This window comes from Hemiscyllium ocellatum, chromosome 14 (assembly GCF_020745735.1).
Source record: "Hemiscyllium ocellatum isolate sHemOce1 chromosome 14, sHemOce1.pat.X.cur, whole genome shotgun sequence".
NCBI lineage: Eukaryota > Metazoa > Chordata > Chondrichthyes > Orectolobiformes > Hemiscylliidae > Hemiscyllium > Hemiscyllium ocellatum.
Window position 1 is genome coordinate 48448835 of NC_083414.1, and position 16217 is coordinate 48465051.

The following is a 16217-nucleotide window of genomic DNA, read 5'->3' on the forward strand; positions in this document are numbered from 1 at the left end:
CAAGATCTTCTGACTCAGAGCTGAGCAAAGTCCTAATGAACTTTAGCTGATACTGTTTAAAGATTCAAATATTTTACTTGACTTATAAATTAATACATTAAAATTTAAAAGATATCCTGCTCACCCGTTAAACTTTAATAAACTGCACTTCACCATTCAGAGAATGCAACTTTTGAACAAAGCTACAAATTGGATCGTGAGATAAATCAAGTCTATTTTTTAAAACTAAACCATAGATTAACTTCACTACTTAACCTGTTTTCTATTTGCATTTTGCAACAAATTTGATCTTAAATTTCAGCCCACAGGTATATGAGCACATGTCCAGCAACCAAAACCTACCAAGCAGAGACAGATCATAAGTGAAAACAGAAAGTGTTTGAAAAACTCAACAGGTCTAGCAGCATCTGTGGAAAGAGAATCAGAATTAACACATTTTGAGTCTGATATGACTTCTTCAGAACTGAAAGTTTCAGCACTGGAAATTTGACAGCTTGGGGACATCACATGCAGACATGAAAATCACGTGTGACTTTGGGAAAATCTGTTCAGATTGATTAAGGTGCACAGTAAAAGATTTAAAATCAATGGATTAATGGGCGGACATCTTTAATAAGTAAGCAGAATATTATTACAAGAAATGGCCAAAAATATCAAATTTGATGAGGGTGATGACAACTCAAATGACATAAAATGAAATTGAAGGGGTTAATGATATAAAGTTGCTTCCCAAGTTTTACATGAATGCTTTATGCAAAGTGCCAGTAGGTAAAATATGTGACAAATAATGTGTTTGCTAGATGCACATGATAAATGGTGCCATTTCATAAATTCATAGATTTCTAGAGTGATATTAAGAGAATTACAGGCATAAGTGGGTACTGCACATGCTGGAAACTAAGAGTCAAGATTAGAGTAGCACTGGAAAAAACACAGCAGGTCAGGTAGCATCCAAGGAGCAGGAAAATCGACGTTCCTGATGGAGGGCTTTTGCCCGAAACTTCAATTTTTCCTGCTCGTTGGATGCTACCTGACGTGCTGTGCTTTTCCAGCACCACTTTAATCTTAAGAGAATTACAAACAGCCCCAGACATAAGATATAACTTCCTTCTGATGGGAAGCTAATAGGCCATTAATTTAGTAATGTGGGAAGAAATAGATGAAAACGTAAAATAAAAGAGAACTACAACTGGTGTTATGAGGTACTTATCACATTATGAAACCCTGTCAAAATCTTCAGATTGTGAGACTTCATGGAGAACACTGATATCATATTTAGTTTCTTAAATTCTGCCAAAATTATTTTCTACAGCTTTCGTTTTATTGTGAAGCCTGCAAACATTTCCTAATCATACGTCCATATTCACAATAAGATCAAGGAATCACTTTTGTCACTGTTGAGCCTGATGGTCGGATTTCTTTTTGGATCTTCAACATGAGTTTATTTTCTTCAGTTCTCCAAAAACAGAACAGAAGCAATTAACGCTTTTAGAGCCGTGTTCATCTTTAACAATAAAGTAGCTTTTTTACATTCATTATTCATATTATCGAGCACAAAGAAGACGCTTGCTCTACATAAATTATTAGTTTTAGTGCCATCCTTAGTCACAAAGTGTAAACACCAACGGAGTTCAAGTGACCGGACTAATTTACAATGAATTAGAAATTACAGTAGTTTATTGCTAGTTATATTTATGTAGTCTGTGAATATCTAATCAGGTAAAATATTAATACTTGACTGAGGCTCTGTAGACTTATTTTGCAAAAATATGTATCCAATTATTCTGTGCTAATTCCAGTTCTCATAATCTTTCAGCAATTAAAAGTTAAAACCTGATACACAAGGAAAAGTTACACTCGATCAATTTCTGATCAAAATGAAGGAAGAATACCATTGCACAACCAGATTGGATTCATTTGCCTGTCATTGCATCTGGATTACACATCTTTCCTAAAGGTTAATATATTTATTTGCATGTTGTTGCAGCTCTTAACATATACCGAAACCGCAAGAGAAAGACAACAAAAAGAATACTTATTCTGGAATTCACAACATAAAAGAGAACAAGGGGAAGTGAAAACTCTTTTTGTTTTTACCATATTTATTGACTATACAATTGAGACATATGGGAGTAACTACACCTTGATCTAAAGTGATATTTGGAAGAGAGCAAGACGTATCTTCACTATATTTTTTATTGGAAAGGAACATAACTGGATTTTCCAAATCCTGCACCAATAGATGACCCTTTCAATCCAAATAATAATTAAACTCTTGTAGTTTCTTAGATAGTATTAGCACTGCATAATAATTAACCCTGCAAAACCTATTGCTGTACTGCTCTGTGGAGGATATTAATAACGGAACAGTGATCAAACTTTCTTTCTTATTGGAATGACACAGCTGAAGTGGGACTTAAAGATATTTGGTAATATTTGCAGCCAAGAGTTAAGCTTTTACATGAACTTTTAAGTATTATTCTAATAGGCCTTTTAGACAACCTGCTCATCTGTGGATGCCATCTTCATCTAGGTAACAACTAGTACATAAAATTGGCTTAGAGTGACTTGCCCTGTTTTTTCCCTCCCTGCTTGCCTATGGAGAACTGCTTAACTTATTATGGCCTCTTCCACAACTGAGCTGAAGTGTGTAATTTTCTTTCAACAATATTCATGCTCTCCACAAATATGTTATTCTTGTTTCCATTCATAACTTCAATGCTCCAGTACAAGAATAGAAGAGATTTACTTCAAAAGTGAATCAATATTGAAATCCTTTTCTCTGTCATACCAAAAGCATGAATACCATTTCATTTGGAGATTTCACTGCCTTTCATATGACCATATTCCAAGATTCAAAGGTATTTTATCAAAAATCATTTTTCAGATTATTAATAAACAAATAGATGCCACTATTAAATGTTTACATTTAAAGCAAATACAAGGCTTACACTGGAATAAATTTAACAAAGAAACTGAAAATTTTACTTGCATCTGCTTTTTCAATAATTCAAGCAATGACTTGGTCACTGCAATTTATGTCAGTCTGAGGTTTCAATGTCACTGCAATTACATAAGATGAAACTTAAGATTTTTTTCATGAATCAAGTTTAAATAAAACAACAAAACTGACCCAATCTAGAATCAAAGTTATTCCAAATGTAAATAAAGTACACAACATGTTTTTGTGCCAGGTAAAATGCTAATCGCATTAACATTCAAGACAAATCAGAGCAACAGTAGATTCTATTACTATTGGAAACCAGGAAATATTAACATGCAATCAATAATTACCTATTCAATAAGCAAGAGATATTTTTCAGGCTTTTGCTTTAAATAATCTGCGCTAGGTCAGACACAGAAATTATTTACAAAGGCAATAAACTTTTTAAAATGACCTTACTGAAATGACTTTATTATAAAAAAAGAAAATGCAACGTGCAATCTTGACATTTACAAATCCTGTATAATGAAGCAAATGATATTTAGCTTGCAGGTTTGTTTTTAAAGAGAAAATATAAAACTCATTACCTAGGAATGTGATCAAAAATCGAAGATCTCTCTGACAACACAAAGCATATTTATTTTACCTGTCCCACTAAAAAAAAGCCTTGATGCCACCATACTATATTTTGTTACAGGGGAGATTAGCTGTACACATGTGCTGATCAATCACATTTTTGTAGAATGTAGCCATCTATAAAAGACAAAATACAGATTCTGAAAAAAATGACACCATTAAAAGAAGGTGAATGCGTGCCAAATGTTTTACTACGGTAGCAGAAAGTGCCCTTTCAGCAGCTTTTTTCAAGTGACGAGAAAAACATTATTCAAATCTTTCAGCAAATTAAATTAAAATATTATATTGTCCATGAAAGCTTTAACAATTCACAAAGCAGCTTACAGATTTTTAGCTTGGTTTTTATACAATCAGTTCAGTTCATAATTGCCATTCTAACACTGCCATTGAAGGAAATATCAGACTGTGTCCAATTTGAGGCATGGACCCGCAAACTACTACATCCTATTAGAGCCCCAGCAAAGTGGCATGCCAGCTTCACTAAGGAAGCACTGGCCATCGGCAGCTTGCAGTCACACTTCTAGGGCCATTTCGCTGGTGACAGAGTCCAGCAAGTTCAACCAATCAGTTCAGATGCCAGCAGGAGCATCCAAGCGAGATTGGACAGGGCAGAGGGCACTCAAGTTGGGGGTGAGTGGGAAAGACAGTTTAAATATGCAGGGCGGAAGTGGGTACTGCAGATGCTGGAGATCAGAGTCAAGATTAGAGTGGTGCTGGAAAAGCACAGAAGGTCAGGCAGTATCCGAGAAGCAGGAAAAAAATCGATGTTTCAGGCAAAAGCCCTTCATCAGGAGTTTAAATATGAGCCAAGACATAGCCTCTTGTTTTCTTTGCCTCACAATAAAGGACCAGTAAAATAATCTTTTGTTATGGTTGGCAATATTCAGAGTTCGCTTTCAGGACCACTGATTTGGCTTTGTTGCATCTGTAGAAAACTTAAGTATGGTAAGCATACCGTGCATACTCTAGATAGTTGTAGGATATTTTCACAAAGGAAACACAGTAGGCATTGTGTCCATTGCACATGCATTCTGGGAACTTAAACCGTTTCTCAGGCATGAGCCCCTGCACACTGAGCAGTGTGAACAAATAGGGCAGTTAGAGCACTTCGAGAACAGAAGGAAGGCACACACATCACCTGCCATGATGGATCTTTAGGCATTTGTAGAATGGGGGTATGTTTTCATGTCTGGGAAGATGTATTGAAATTGCTGTTAAACATGTTATATTGACAGCAATGATCATCTAAAATGACCTCCCATCAGGATGATTTCTGGTGATCTTTACAGCCAGGTAATCTCTTCATATAGGCTCAAACGCTCTTCACTCACAGTTGGCAGCTAATGCAAATGTCACAAAAGAGTGATGGTCTGTATATATATTCAGTAATGTTGACTTTCGTTATAATACGAAATAGTAATTACATACCAGCACAAACATTATACAATACAGATTTGTAAAAGTGGAAAAGCCAATAGTCAATCAAAAGAAACAATGAAAAACAAATGGGAGTCCAGATTTGTAGCGAAATGCAAACTTTAAAAAAAATGCTACATTTATCCCAACATACCACAAAACATCATATTAAAAACAGGTACATATCCTAAATGTATTGTAAGAACAATACAAGCAACATCAGCCTTGTGTGAAAAGCTAGTTCATCTACATCTCTTTTAATGCTGGACATTGACTCCAGCAGAATAATGTAGTGATAGTTCAGACCTTTCTGAAATATTTTAGCATCACAACAGTAAAAGCAGTATACTGCTCCTTGATGAAGGAAAGTTTACCCCAGCTGTTTAATCAGTCTCTTAAATTTTTAATTTTCATTCAATCATCATTAAATGGAGAACAGTTAATGGGCCATGTACACAGTAGCCTATGCATGTGCCTTGCATTGCTCTACACGCCTGCAGAAGATTTAATTGAAAATAGCCTCCATTATAATAAGGAAAATATATTACATATATTTCTGAAGACAAGGTAAATGATGTAATTAATAGAATACGCCGACAGTATTGATTTACAAGTTATGGGACAAAATCAATGGTTGGAAGCGTAGATACGGGGCTATAATTTTTAGTTAATTGGTTACAGCAACATATAAAATGCATATTTCTAGCTGTTACTGCAAGGGAAGTTTCGATGTTTAAAGTTACTGTTCAACACTACATTGCAGAGGAAATGGTATGTATCTGTCTACTTTGATAAGATGTCAATCTTGATTTGAAGAAGTGCAACAAAAACCAAAAGATTTTCTACAAATAATTATATACTGTTTTAGGTTTTAATAGAAAGGCTGCTAGAGAATATCCTAGGAGGAGTATTAAAAGTACAAAGTACAAGAAGAAGACTGGTAATCAAATCAGGACGACCAAGATGTTCAGTCAGAAGCTACAAATCTCAGATATGTACTCATGCATGCATCTGAATTATTACATTCCAACCAGAATTTTAGCATAACAGTTTGCTCATTTCAGTCATTCTGACATTAGAAAGCTGAATGTTTCAGGTTCTGTATTGAACACTTTTAAACTTTTATTTAGTTTAAACACAGAGAGTGCAGCACACAGCCTGCACCAGACATATCCTTTGGGTAGATAGGCTATACATCACTTCTAAGCAAAAGGGTGCAAATTAGATTCTAATGAGAAAACATCAGTCGCTCCTCTGATGATTTCACTATTCACTGATTCACTCCTAATGAAGACACACTCTATCCAGAATGCTCTTGAACTGTCAGAGGTCAAAATGAATTCAAAAAGCCAAAAGCAAATCAAGACAAATCGGAAGCATTGAAAGAAACCTTTTTCAGAGTGGTGTGGCAATTAAAGTAATTGCACAAAGAGACAACTTCTATCAATGGCAGCAGAAATTAAGCTGCCAATGTTGTAACAGGTTAGATGAAAATCAGATTTTAATGTATGCTTCCTCATGTCATCTTGTTTTGTCAGGACATCAAATAAAATTGAAAAGTACAAAATAACAAGCCCCAGAGAAAATCAGAGAGGCTGACCTTTCTGATATTGTTGGTTTACCATGTTCAGAAATATTTTAATAATAATGAAGTTGACTTCAGTAGCAAGGGTAAGTCATGCAAACAAATCATGTTTCATCTCTTTAAAAAAAAATCTTTCCTTAAGTCAAGGCATGCTTACAACAACTCATGAAATTCCATGAAAGCACAACATTAAAAATTACAAACCTGAAACAGCGATTACAGCATTTTCACAAATTCTTAATGGTAACACACCAACTCATGGCTAAATATATCAAGGTGAAAGCAACTGTGCAATGTTTGTATAATAAAATCACTACCTTTATTTCTGTGAAGAACACCATGCCATTTTAAAGCACAAGTGTTCAACACCCTTATTGCTCAGACTCAAAATCATCAGAAATACATTATTTTTAAAAGGGTTTTTATTCATTTGCTTGCATTATTTTATGGTTCCAAAACTGAAGGTTGCAGCTACCTGCTTCAGACTTTAGGATAAATAAAACAGGATGCCTAAATTTGTTTCATTTAACTTTTCAGTTGATAGTATTTTACAAACAGGAAGCCATATGCATAGATATGTAGCTTAGACAATAGATTTAGATTTTAATTTCAGTTCAAATTGACAACAAAATCATGTTAGCATGGAGCTTCAGTGTGAATGGTCATATGCATGCATTTAATAATCTCCCAAAATAAACAAATAATTTTCCTCTGAAGGTCATTTTTGTTTTCTTTTGAACAAGCAAACCACTAAAAAGGAACTAGCTAAGCCTTTCACCTAAAAACAACAAATGTAGTTAGCGGTGTCAGGACTTTCCCACAGTCAGCTCTTGTTACCCACAGGTGTTTACAGCTCCAGCACTAGCAATTTTGAAAGGGAAAACACAAGCTACAGTTGGTTTAACATCTTATCTCAGCACTCAGATGTTTGGAGGCTCAAAGGCTGCAGACAAAATGTACACTAAAACCAACATAATACGAGGCAACACAGCAGTTTTCAGTCTTTCCTTTTGCTTAGGAGTCTGTTTTGAATAACCCTCTTTTCACACATCAAGGTGGATTTTTGTATTGTGAATCAGGTTGACTTCTTTGGCATTCACTATCTTAAAATTATACCTTAAAATTAAGGAAAAGCCATGTACAACACCTCTTTCTATCATGTAGGCAGATGATTTATGGTTTATCTGCTCAATAAAAGGTTATGCAACACTGAATGCCTTCAGAAGTATTATTTGAATCAGTTGAGATTTAATTAAGATCACAGCCCTTAAAATCCTTCCCCCATGAAAATTCATAAAAGACAATGCACCCTGGTGAAACATCACATATTGTTTTGAATCTTTCCTTTGTAACAACACAAGTTAATCCTCATTTCCATGACAACAAGTTGTCAAATTTTGTTTTGTTTAACATTCTGTTGTTGATTACAGCGTCATCAATTAAAATATGCACGCAAAACGATAGCCAAAGAAAATATCAAACTCAGTCCTACTGTGCCAATGTACCACTCAGTATTATAATATATAGCTGCCAATGTCATGGTAAAGAAATGACAGGTGCTAGCAGTCTCTTTGGTTGACAGGCCACTGCACAAATAACTGCCTTTCCTGAAAGGGCTAATGCACTACTAATGAACAATAAATCAACTTTGATTATAAACTGTCAGACAAATCAGTTCTCAGTTCAGCACTCTGAGATTCTATGCCAAGTCGGCTGCACATTGCTGGAATACATCATCAACATTTAGTTTTGTTCACACAATACGACAATGAAATTTCAAACTGAAAGTAGAAACTGAAAATCAAAACAAACAGTTTTGCCCCATAGACAGTAGAATTTGTCTGCTTCAGTCCAGCTGTGAATTGGGGGCTCATGTAAATCCTTTAACCACAGTTCTCCACAACATAAAAGCAACGTCTTTATCATCTAAGTGGTGCTTTAAGCTCCTCATATCAATCACAAGCCACTCTAGACAGAGTTAGTGCATACGGCAACTTGTAACTTAACACTGTATTTGGTTTCAGATAAAAAAGTGATAGAAATTTGAAAGTCAAAACCCACTTCAAAAGATAAAACTCTGAGCTAACAAAGCACACAGTGCATAAGAACTAAAAACAAACAACATTTAAGAAATCTCTCCTGCAAATGATAATTCAAATGGTCAAAATATGATTATCCCATTTCCTTACAGTAAGTATAGAGTTTGGACACTAGAGAACATGCCACTCATTTGTCTCCAAATTAGTACCTTTTGATGTGACTTTTAAAACCACTGCTGACAACTCAAGGTAAAATGACATAAATGTGGAAACTCCCTTTTGTACGAACAAATGGAGCTGTAAGAGTGCTTTTACAGTTAAAAAGCAGCATCATTTAAACTGTCTATACAATTTTTAAAAATACCATACTCCCATTACTTCATTTCCTGAAAGCTTCCTTAACTATGACAACATCCCAGTAGTTCTAAACATTGCAACATTGACATTCAGGTTCTTTGCATCTCACACCCTATTGGACTATGCAGGAATGTGACTGTGTATAGTCACTAGTGAACACTTTGCAACACACAGTTGTTGATATAAATTCTGGACTCATTTAATTCTGTATCATTTTAACTTAATCCACTGATTTTCTCTTACGCCTCAATATATTTGATACATGGGCAGTTGACTTCTGCATGACCATATAAAAATATTGAAATAAATTAAGATTATGGCTAGCAACAAAGAATATTCTTGTTTGTTTCCATGTGATGATTCAGAAGTGCTATAAATTGCCATTAAATGCAGCGTAAACAAATTCTCACAAAACCTGTTCATACTATTGAAAGACACAGTAAATGACAATGGTTTCAGTGATGAAAAGAACTCTTAAAGGAAGCTGATGAATAAAGTAGCAACAATGGTAAAATATTGCACAAAGCAAGTTATGCTGCTTCTTTTCTCCTAGATAAATTAAATTGTCAGTTTTACCGAGGAAAGGTACTAAAATTGCAGAATCAATCATATTGACAAACCTGACAAACTCCATTTAGCTGCCGCAGTAAACAGAGTGGTGGGCCATGAAACACTAATAAGCCTCCTGTATAAACTCAGCTTTCTGCAGATACAGACAGATTACACTCGCAAGGGTGAGCACAGACTGACATGGTAGAAAGCCAATCAGCCACACCCTGCTCACCAATCATAGTTAACTACTCACCAGAATCAATCCTTGAGATTCCGATGCCTTTTGTAGCAGCCCTCCTCTTTTGAGATGACAGGTAAAACAAAGTCCTTGCGTAATTGAGATTTCATGGCCAATTATTTACTGTATGAATTCCAGTTTGTTATTGTACAGAAAAATGCTGCATTGTAGTTTTATCTATTAATATCAACCAGCTCCAAGTGTTACTAGAGTTAGAGCTTAACAACGATGTACTGAAAACTGAAGTACAACCATTTTTATTAAAAGTAATCAGCACTGCATTTCTAATGTCAAACTGTTCCCACTTCCTGTTTTGTAAATAATTTTCTGAATGAGCATTTGCTAAAAACATTGTCTTTTTTGCGCCAAATATATTGTTTTGCATGCCCAACTTGCACACAAGCGTGAAAAGAACAGGTTTCATGAATGTATGCTTCAATGGAATTTTAAAACTTTATTTGGTGTTTCAACTGGTTTAAATACAGCAACAGTTCAAAGCTAACGTTTAGAAATTATTCTTTGCTGATTTTTTTCTCCACTGTTGAAGTGCAACTCCGAAATGATCATTTGTTATATGATTTATGATACTTCCACAAGCAAAGCAACAGTTAAAATGTTGGTTATCACATTTCTTTGTTGACATCATTTTATTTTCTTTGCTTCCCTCAGATTTCCCTGGGTAGGATGTCCCGGCCTTTCAACTTGTGTGAAATCTTGATAAATATATAATGGACTTAGACAAGGGATTCTGACATATCAACTCAATTCTCTCATGTCCTACTGAGTCCAATTCAGACAAACTTGCAGTGTTGAATGTTAAAGGAATATATATTTATGTTCTTGGTTCCCACACTGCAAAATTGCTATCTCAGTCCACCTTTCTGAGCAAAGGGGAAAAATTCAGTCCTCCTGGGCTACTTGCATTCATTTTCTAAAAGCAATTAATTGATCAAATCCAAGCTCTTCCGGCCTGCCATCCAGGTGTGAATGATGTTCAACAATTAATCTACAGGGGGACAAGGAGACTCCACAGGTATCTTCATCCTCAAAGATGTGAGGACTCAGCACATCAAAAGACAAAGCTGAAGCATTTGCTCCCTTCTTCCTCCAGAAATGCCAAGCAGAAGAACTGTGTTGGCCTGAACTGAGGTCCCCAGAGTCACAGATGTCTGTCTTGAGCCAATTCAACTACGTGATATCAAGAAATGTCTGTAGGTGGTAATACTACAACCGCTACAGATCCTATCACTATTCTGGCAGTAATACTCAAGACTTAAGTTGCAGAACCAGTGGTGGTCCGAGGCATGCTGTTCCAGCCTAGCTACAGAACTGGCATCTATCAGGCAATGTGAAAAACTACCCAGGTACGTCCTGTTCAAAAAATGCAGGACCAATCCAACCCTGCCCATCAGTCCATTTTCAGTAATCAATAAAGTGACAGAAGGTCACTTCATTATCAATGTTACATTTACAAAGCAATAACTTGCTCACTAACACTAATTTCAGTTCTGCTATAGTCACTCACCTCCTGATTTCAATAAAACATTGGTCCAAACATGGACAAAATGACTGACCTCAAGAGGTAAGGTCCAAGACATTTCTCTTGATATCCAGAGAATTGTCTTGATTCAGTAGGGCACCAAGGACCACAATAAAAACTGGACTCAATAGAAATTTGGGAAAAACTCTCTATTGGTTGGACTTACGTTATGGCTGCACAATGTTCATCTATGATTCCTCAGCGACTGAAGCAGTCTATCTCCATATGCAGCAAGTCCTGGACAATATTCAGGCTTGGGATAATAAGTGACAAGTAAGATCACACAAGTGCCAAACAACGATCATCTATGACAGGAGATAACCTAATTATCTCCCCAAGACAATCAATGACATTAGCACGGCTGAAACAGCCATAATCAATCTCCTAGGAGCTACAATTGACCAGAAATTTAACTGGACCATCCATATAAATATTGTCACTGCATTGGTTGGTAAGAGGTTTGGAATTCTGTGTTAAATAACTCAGCTGCTGACTCCTCAAAGTCAAGAGTGAAAGCAATGATCTCCACTTGCTCAGATTAGTGCAGCTCCAACAATATGCAGAGCTTGACAGCATAAAGGACAAATTTGCCCCTTTGATTGATACCCCATCCACCATCTTAAACACTCCCTCCCTCCACTATCAATGGAAGCATTTTGTACCAGCTACAAGTTGTACTGCAGTAACTCACCAAGCTTCATTTGACAGCACCTTCCAAACTAACAATCTCTGCCCCTGCAAGGACAGGTGAAGCAGATATATGGCAACAGTACCAAGTGAAGGTTTCCCCCTCCAAACCACAAACCATCCTGACTTGGAAATATATCGCTGTTCCTTCATTGTTTCTGGATGAGGATCCTGGAGCTCCACTCCCAACATTATCCTGGGTCTTCCTGTCGTTCAAAAAGGCGACTCATCACCTCCTTCTCAATACCAAATAGTTATGTGCTACAAATATGCCTTCATTGGCCAAGCTTATTAGTTTAAGAACAGGAAGGTCATGCTTTAACTGGAGAAAAAGTTAATTAGGTCACAGCTAGGATACGGTGTGAGGTTCTGGACTCCAAGTTATAGAAGGGATGTGATAGTGTGGTGATACTATGGCTTTGGGAAGTGCATTTTGTCCTTTGTTTTAACCAAGAAAGGTTGAGACAGAGGTTAACCATGGTCTGTTCAAAGCCAATAAAGTAAACAGCCTCTGAAGCCTTAGGTTTTTAATTTAAAAGCTGGAAAAACTGACGCAGATGCATGGGTGGGGTCAAGCACCCAGAGAACCAGGAGTTTTAGCTTTAACTTTCAGCAGTTGCTGGGGTCGTGAAGGTGCATGTGGAAACTCTTATTTCTCTTTCTGTTACAGTTAAAAGCTAGGGTTCTCTTCTTGCTGCTACAATTGCCTATTTTACTGAATTTACCTTTGCCAGGGGTGTGTTAATGAAATGTTATTATATTGGAACAGTTAGTTAGTAGTAGTTAATATTTATATTATTTTGTTGAGCATTTTGATAGAGTTACAGTTAAACCAATTATTTGCTTTCATTTAGAGTCATAGAGATGTACAGCATGGAAACAGACCCTTCAGTCCAACTTGTCCACGCCGACCAGATATCCCAACCCAATCTAGTCCCACCTGCCAGCACCTGGCCCATATCCCTCCAAACCCTTCCTATTCATATACCCATCCAAATTCCTCTTAAATGTTGCAATTGCACCAGCCTCCACCACTTCCTCTGGCAGCTCATTCCATACATGCACCACCCTTTGCATGAAAAAGTTGCCCCTTAGGTCTCTTTTATATCTTTCCCATCTCACTCTAAACCTATGCCCTCTCGTCATGGACTCCCCGACCCCAGGGAAAAGATTTTGCCTATTTATCCTATCCTCATAATTTTGTAAACTTCTATAAGGTCACCCCTCAGCCTCCTTTTAGACATTGTGTTGTGCTTAATGTCAAGTAGTTTGATCAATCAAATTGTATCTGGAATGCAACACTTCACGCTTACCTGTAAAATAAGAACAAGTTAGGTCTAAGCAAACTGAAGAGATTTTGAGGGGGTTTAGTTTGGGCTATAAAAGGGTGCAGAAGAGATTTACTGAAGAGTTACCTGGGCACGAACTGTTTAATTATCAAAAAAGATTGGATAGACTGGGGTTGTTTTTTTGGAGCAGTTGGAGTTGAGGCAGGACATGAGATGTACAAAATTATGAGGGGCACAAAATAGGGTAGACAGGAGAAACATTTCCCCTTGACAGAGGGGCATAGATTTAAGGCAAGGGACAGGAGGTGGTGGAAATCTGGAATTCACTGCCTGTCAGGGTGGCAGAGACAGAAACCTCATAACATTTGGGAAGTATTTTGATGTGCACTGTGATGTCAAGGCACACAAGGCAATGGGTCCAGTGCTGGAAAATGGAATTAAATAGGTAGATAGCTGTTTTAGACTTGTGCAAACTCAAAGGACCTTGTTTCTGTGCTGTAGATTTCTGTAGCTCTAAGTGCTAATATGCCAGCGATATCCAATATCAGCTCGGAGTGGCAATACTAAAGATCAACCTTGGAAAATCACTCATACTCTTTGACACCACTGAAGTCTGTGCTGAAAATCTAACAGTACATTTATAGAAATGTTATAAACCACAAATTTCCCATTGCAAGTTCCGAAGCAACAACAAATAGCACTGGCAACAGTACAAGCCCATGAAAATATGAATCTGATGTGGTATTAAGATGCCCATGTCCAGCGTAGTAAACAGGTCAAGCGAGATCATGTGTCTGGAGACTTGTCAAGGTGATTCACAAGTGAAACAAAAAAAAATGCTGGAATTATTCAGCAGGATAGGCGACATATGTAAAGCGAAAAAGAAGTTAACATTTCAGGTCAAGAAACTTTCTTATGATCCATTAACTTTGCTTTTCCACCTACACATGTCACCTAACCTACTAATTATTACCAGTATATTCCATTTTTATTTCAGATTTACAACATCCATAGTATTTCACTTTTGGTCCACAAGTGAATTCATTGAAGGTCCATGCTATTAACCTAGTGGTATGGAAACAAACTTTGTATGAATCTCTATTTTTAAGATTGCAAGCCATTCCAATAACTCTGGCCATATCAGAAGCTGTTTCAACATAATTAATACACAACACAAATGTTGAACTCATAGGCAACTCCCTGAACTGATGTCAACCAGGACCTGAACAGTACAGCAGTATAAATAGGGAAAAGTGACATCTGGAGTTCTTGGTCTCAAATGTCACAAGCTATTTAAGTAGAAGCAACACTCAAATGGAGGTTGGAGCGTTGAGTTTTCTGGTTCCTACTGAAGAAAAAAAATCACACTTTAGACTTAAAATGCTGGACTAATACAAGAGTGTATCTTTCACTCCCCATGTTGCTGGTGGATTAGTACATTGTTACTCAGAACTAGACAACTGTTACGTTGCAGAAGGAGGCCATTGGGGCTATCATATCTGCACTGGCTGTCTGAACATTTTTGGCAATCTCCTGCAATCCTTCACTTTGTCTCTATTGGAATAATTATCCAATATCCTCATGAATGCCTCAACTGAGTCTGCCTCCATCAATTGTCCAGGTAATGCATTCCAGACCCTAAATACACGCTGCCTACAAGTTTGTTCACATCTTGTCCATATTTAAAACAAAATACTTTAGATTTATGTCCTCTGTTTATTGATCCTCTTATAGTGGGGACAGTTTCTTCCTAATTATTCTGTCCCTCATGATTTGAAAGCTCCTATAAAATCTCTTTGAATTCTCCAATCTATTCCCATAATTGACATTTCCCAACCCTGTACCATTCCTCTAAACCGCTTTGCACTCTCTTTAATGCATTTGCAACATTCCTAAAGTATGCTGGCCAGAAGTGTACACAATACTCCAACTAAAGTCTAAATAGTGTTCCTATGTAGGTTTGACATACCTCCCTACTAATTTATATTATTCCCCTATTGACTGCTTTATTAACTGCCCTCTGTACATGTCACCATTAGTCACCTATTCACATATACACCAAGGTTCTTCTGTTCCTCTGCACCCTTTAGAATAGTACCTTTTATTTTATACTGTCTCTCCATTTCTAAGTATTGAAACATATCATTGCATATTTCTCCACATCAAACTTCACTTGCCACCTAGCTGTCCACCAATTTGTCTGTGCCTTTTTGAAGTTCTACACCATTCTCCTCATTGTTTACAATGCTCCTAGGTTTAGTATCATCCATAAACTTACAAATCATCCATGCCACATCAAGATCTAGATCATTTATATGTGTAGAAAAAGCATGAATTCAATACTGAACCTGTAAATCTCCAGTACAAGTGTTCCTCCAGCTTGAAAAATACCCATTAACCAATATTACTGTATCCTATCCCTCAGCCAATTTTGTACTGATGTTGCTACTTATGCCATTGACTATAGCTTTTTTCATAAGTTTGTTATCTGGAATTTTTCAAATGCCTTTTGGAAGTCCAAGTAAATCACATCAACAGCAGTACCCTCATCAACCGTCACTTCTTTCTTCAGAAATCTCCAGCAAATTATTTAGACATGATTTTCCCTTAACAAATCCATGCTGGCTCTTTCAAATTAAGCCATATTTTTTCCATGCAACTAATCCTATTCTGAATAGCTGTTTCTAATAGTTACCCTGCCACTCTGATTGGTCTGTAATTGCCAGCTTTATTTTAACATTCTTTGAACAAGGGCATCATGTAACTTATTTTTTATCAGTTTTCTTTGGTTTGCCCAGCTTTTCCTAATCTTGTAACTTTTGACAATCTTTGCAAATAGATCCGTATACAGGACATTTCTACTGTCTGCAAACCCCATGTGGTCGAGAAGCTTTTCAGTTGTGCTCCTGAATTTTTGTTTACATTTTCTGTCTT

The 16217-nt window shown here is 36.7% G+C and overlaps 1 protein-coding gene across 14 annotated transcripts in view; it reads right to left on the reverse strand.

Moving 5' to 3' along the window:
• Positions 1 to 16217, reverse strand: part of foxp1b (forkhead box P1b) — a 489011-nt gene that overhangs the window by 147569 nt on the left and 325225 nt on the right. Inside the window, exon 1 of one of the 14 annotated variants that reach the window (XM_060835711.1) lies at positions 9783 to 9829. The exons of 12 other annotated variants lie outside the window; for them this stretch is intronic. The gene's annotated coding sequence lies outside the window, so the exon portion shown is untranslated. Of the gene's footprint in view, positions 1 to 9597; positions 9677 to 9782; positions 9830 to 16217 lie in introns of those variants that run through there. One more of the 14 variants, XM_060835710.1, reaches the window with a different exon arrangement.